We start from the raw sequence: 6000 nt of genomic DNA, 5'->3' as shown, positions 1-6000 counted from the left end.
GAGCCTCCCTCAGAGCAAGGCTGGGCCCTCGCAGTGGTTCTCACAGGGCACTTACTACACCAGCTTCCTGGCGGCTCTTCCTTTAGGGTTTTAAAGTCTGCAAGGACAAGGACTGTGTCTTCTTCAGTGTTTTATCCTGCTCACAGTGCAATGGCCTAAAGCAGAAAGGATAAACAGATAAAGAGGAAGCTGATGCAATAATCACCCTTATAAGAGAATTCCGAGTAATTAAGGTCTTGAAATCTGTCAGTACCTCCCTGCAAGACAGGAAGTGGAGGCCCCTGGAGGGCATAACCTGCCCATTATCACACACGAGGCTGGTGGATTTATACACTGTCCTTCAGAGTTCCTAGATGCCTTAGAGATCCATCTCTCTCTCTCTCCCTCTCTCCCCACACACATATTTATTGAACACTTTTAAAAATATTTATTTTACAAATTACAGTAGACATACAATATTATATTAGTTTCAGGTACAAAATATAGTGATTAGACATTTGCATAACTTACAAAGTAAGAGCCCCATTAAGTCTAGTACCACCCTGACACCATACATAGTAATTACAATATTATTGACTATATTCCCTATGCTGTACCTTAAATCCCTGTGACTATTTTGTAACTACCAATCTATACTTTTTAATCCCTTCACCTTTTCTACCCAGTCCTGAACCTCACTCCCCTCTGGCAACCACTTGCCTGTTCTCTGTATCTATGAGTCTCTGTTTTGTTTATTTATCTTGTTCCTTAGATTTTACATATAAGGGAAATCCTATGGTATTTGTCTTTCTCTGTCTGACTTATTTCACTTAGCCTAGTAGCCTCCAAGTCCATCCATGCTGTCACAAATGGTAAGATTCCATTCTTTTTTTGTGGCTGAATTAATATTCCATTGTATCTATGCACCATATTTTCTTCATGCAATTGTCTAATGCAGGGCACTCAGGTTACTAACGTATCTGGAATATCCTATATAATAAAAGGGTAATATGCAGATTGACCCTAATGGGGGAACCACCAGTCACTATGATGCACACTGACCACCAGGGGGCAGATGCTCAATGCAGGAGCTGCCCCCTGGTGGTCAGTGTACTCCCCCCACAGCTACAAGGCGGGCTGACGGCTGCAAGCGCAGCGGCAGTGGCAGTGGCGGGAGTCTCTCCGGCCTCCTGGGCAGCACTAAGGATGTCTGACTACAGGTTAGGGGAGCAGGCCTAAGCCACAGTCAGACATCCCCCCGAGAGCTCCCGGGCTGCCAGAGGGATGTCTGACTGCCAGCTTAGTCCCGATCCCCTGGGGAGCAAGCCTAAGGTGACAGGTGGACATCACCCGAGCGGTCCCGGACTGCAAGAGTGCACAGGCTGGGCTGAGGGACCTCCCCCCCCCCCCCCCCCAGTGCATGAATTTTCATGCACCAGGCCTCTAGTTGTAAATAATGCTGCAATGAAAATGGAGGTACATATATCTTTTCAAATTAATGTTTGGGGTTTCTTCAGATAAATACTCAGAAGTGGGTTTGCTTGTCAGAAGTAGTTGTATTTTTTTTTATTTTTTGAGGATCCTCTATACTGTTTGAGTGCTACATCAATTTACAATCCCACCAACAGTACACAAGAGTTTTCTTTCTCCACATTCTCATCAACACTTGTTTGTTGAGGTAATATTTCCCTGTGGTCTTATTGTGAATTTCCCTGGTAAGTAGTGATGTTGAGTAGCTTTTCATGTGTCTGATGACCATCTGAATGGCCTCTTTGGAGAAATGTCTATTCAGGTCCTCTGCCAATTTTTAAATTGAATGGTTTGGGTTTTTTTAGTCTTAAGTTGTATGTGCCCTTTATATATTTAGGATAGTACCCCTTATTGGATGTATCATTGGTGAATATCTACCCCTATTCAGTAGGTTGTCTTTTTATTTTGTTAATGGTTTCCTTCATAATATATTTTTGTTTGATGTAATTCAATGCATTTATTTATTTTTCTTTTGTATCCCTTTCCTGGGTAGATATTTCCCCAAATATTCTATTGCTAAGAATAATGTTAGAGAGTTTACTGCCTATGTTTTCTTCTAGGAGTTTTATGGTTTGGGTCTTACATTTAAGTCTTTATTCCATTTTGAGTTTATTCTTGTATATGGTATAAGAAAGTGATCTACAGCAGCATGGATGGGACTGGAGAGCATTATGCTGAGTGAAATAAGCCAGGAAGTGAAAGAAAAACACCACATGATCTCACTCATTTATGGATAATAACATTATAACCTGATGAACAAAAAGATAGATACAGAGGCAGAAAAGCATGGAACAGACTGTCAAATTACAGTGGGAAGGCTGGGGAGTGTTGTTGGGGGGGGGGGGTAAGAGATCAACTGAATGCCAAAACCGGTTTGGCTCAGTGGATAGAGCGTTGGCCTGCGGACTGAAAGGTCCCGGGTTCGATTCCGGTGAAGAGCATGTACCTTGGTTGCGGGCACATCCCCAGTGGGGAGTGTGCAGGAGGCAGCTGATCGATGTTTCTCTCTCATCGATGTTTCTAGCTCTCTATCCCTCTCCCTTCCTCTCTGTAAAAAATCAATAAAATATATTTTTTTTTTAAAAAAAGAGAGAGATCAACTGAAGGACTTGTATGCATGCATATAAGCATAACCAATGAACACAAGACACTGGGGGGAGTGGGGTGAGGGCATGTGCCAGGGGGTAGGGGAGGCCAGGGGAAGGGTCAATGTGGGGGAGAAAAAGGAAACATATGTACTACTATCTGTAATACTTTAAACCAGTGGTCGGCAAACTCATTAGTTAACAGAGCCAAATATCAACAGTACAATGATTGAAATTTCTTTTGAGAGCCAAATTTTTTAAACTTAAACTATATAGGTAGGTAATTGTTATTAACTTAATTAGGTACTCCTAAGGCTTAGGAAGCGCCACACTCAAGGGGCCAAAGAGCCGCATGTGGCTCATGAGCCACAGTTTGCCAACCACAGCTTTAAACAATAAAATAATTTTTTTTTTTAAAAAAGTGATCTAGGTCCATTTTTTGCATGTGACTGTCCAGTTTTTCCAACCTCATTTATTGAAGCGACTGTTTTAGCCATTGTAGAATCTTGCCTCCTTTGTAATAGATTGACCATATAGGTGTGGGTTTATTCCTGAGCTCTCTATCCTATTTTATTGATCTATGTGTCTGTTTTTATGCCGATATTACATTGTTTTGGTTATTATAACCTTGTAGTATAGTTTGATATCAGGTAGCATGATACCTCCAACTTTGTTCTTCTTTCCTAAGACTGTTTTAGTTATTCTGGGTCATTAGTGGTTCTGTATAAATTTTTAGGATTATTTGTTCTACTTCTGTAAACACTGCCATTGGTATTTTGTTAGGGATTGCATTAAATCTGTAGATTGTTTTGTGTATTATGGACATTTGAACAATGCTAATTCTTCCTTGTATCTTCTTCAATTTATTTTCTCAATGTCTTATACTTTTCTGAGTATAGGTCTTTTACCTCCTTGGCTAAATTTATTCCTAGGCATTTTATTCTTGTTCATGCAATTGTTGATTGGATTGTTTACTTAATTTTGCTTCTGATAGTGTATAAAAATGCAACATATCTGAATATGAATTTTGTATCTTGCAGCAGTACTGAATTTACTTATTTTAATCCTTTTGGTTGAATCTTTAGGGTTTTATAGTACTACTAGAGGCCTGGTGCACAAAATTTGTGCACTCAGAAGGGGGTGTCCCTCAGCCTGAACTACGTCCTCCTGCAGCTGGGAGCCATCAGCCACTACCGCTGCGTTCGCCAGCCGGCTTCTGGCTGAGCAGCGCTCCCCCTGTGGAAGTGCACTGACCACCCGGGGGCAGCTCCTGCATTGAGCGTCTTCCCCTTGGTGGTCAGTGTGCATCATAGTGACCAGTCATTCTGCCATTGGGTCAATTTTCATATTAGCCTTTTATTTTATAGGATGTTATCTGCAAATAATGACAGTTTTACTTCTTCCTTTCCAATTTGGGTGCCTTTTTTTTATTTTTTTATCTGATTGCTTTAGCTGGACTTTCAACATTATGTTGATTAAAGGGACAAAAGTGGACATACTTTTCTGTTCCTGATTAAAGGAAAAGCTTTCAACTTTTTACCATTGAATATGATCTCAGCTGTATGTTTTTTATAGATGGCCTGTATTATGTTGAGGTATATTCCATGTATACTCACTTTGTTCAGAATTTTTAATATAAACTAGAGGTCCAGTGCACAGATTCATGCACCAGTGGGGTCCCTCACACTGGTGCACAATCAGGGCTGGGGTGGGACCACAGGAGGGCTCCAGGGCATGTTCGGCACATCTCGCCCAGTCCCAATCAGCCAGACTCCAGCAGTAAGCTAACCAACCAGTCGGAGCATCGGCCCCCTGGTGGTCAGTGCACATGATAGTGACTGGTCGAACAGTCAAATGAACCGTCGGACACTTAGCCTATTAGGCTTTTATTATATAGGATGGATGTTGGATTTTGTCAAATACTTTTTCTGCATCTATTAATTTGATCACATGATTTTTATCCTTCATTTTGTTGATTGATTTGTTGATATTGAATGAACCTTATATCCCAGGAGAAAATACCAATTGACAATTTTGCATGATTTTTTTAATGTGTTTCTGAATTTGGTTTGCTAATATTTTAGTGAAGGTTTTTGCATCTCTGTTCATCATGGATATTGGCATATAAATACACACACACACACACACATACACACACACACACTCTAGAAGCCCAGTGCACAAATTCGTGCACAGGTGGGGTCCGGCTGACCCGCCCCAATCAGGGCGATCCTGCTGGGCTGGCCAGGGGGAGGGGCCGTGGGAGGTTGGTTGGCCTTCCCCATCCCAATCGGGGCTGGGGGGGCTGACCGGGGGTGGCCCAGCTGTGGGGAATGTCCTGGAGAAGACCCACTGAGCTGGAGCTGAGCTTGGGCCCCAGACTTCCTAGGGAGGACACCCTCATGAAGGAAACGGAAACCACCAAAAGGCTATGAAAATAGGCCCTGAGCTCCCTTTGGCCAGGCAGACTCAGAGCTAGTGTCTCTGTGTGTACATTAGACACAGCCCGGCACTTGCCTTTGTCTGTTGGTCAAATCCATTGCATTGAAAAACTTATTCCCCTTCTTCTTTTTGACCCTTACAGCAAATACAGGCCAATTGGAAGACATGGGCCCCAGGGGCAGAGCCAGGCCCCACAATCACCTGGAATTTAGGCCTAAGACAACTGGGTGGGTAGCAATCTCCATGGAACAGAACACACTGTTTTAGAGTCTTAATTCTCCCTAAAATGTGCCTAGCTGCTCCTCTTTAGCCAGGATAGACTGAACTAAGGAACCAAAGACCGAGTTTCCTTTGAGGTGGGATTCACCAGGAGCTGGTTGGTGGCAAGGCCCCTCACAGGCAGCTGCCTTCCCCCCAAGCTCGGAGTTCTCTGAGCTGGTCCGTTTCTGGTGGTGCCAGGTCCTGAGCTGCTAGTTGGGCAGCAGGTCCACAGGGTTTCTCTCCGTTGCCTTCCTGGCCTCCAGAGCAGTACCCTCTCGCCAGGTGAGCCAGGCAGCTGGGCTGTCGCTAGAGCCTGGACTCGAAGAGCGAAGGAGCTGGCCCGCGCTGAGAGGGACCTGCAGGTGGCCAGACCGTGCCCCCCACCCCGCTTCTCAGACTCGCTCACGTGGATAAGGCCAAAGCCCGGCTGCCCGAGACTGGCACCACGTGGGGAGGGTCGCAGCGGGGAGAGGGGCGCCCTGACCTGCCAGCCTTGGAGGATCATCTCAGTGCCCAGCTAATCGAATTCATCCCACAGAGCCTTCATCTCAAGCTGCACACTCACGCTGGCCACCTTCTCGTTCTTCTTTACCGGTGCCTTGGTGGCGGCTGCGCAACTGGCCCTGAGGCCCTCGGGCTTGGCAGCGGCACTGGTGACGGCCGCTGCGGCTGGAGCGTCATAGTGACCAGTCGTCGGGCTTTT

The sequence above is a fragment of the Myotis nattereri genome (genome assembly GCF_964212035.1).
Source record: "Myotis nattereri genome assembly, chromosome: 14".
NCBI lineage: Eukaryota > Metazoa > Chordata > Mammalia > Chiroptera > Vespertilionidae > Myotis > Myotis nattereri.
Note: the sequence above shows the minus strand (reverse complement) of the source record.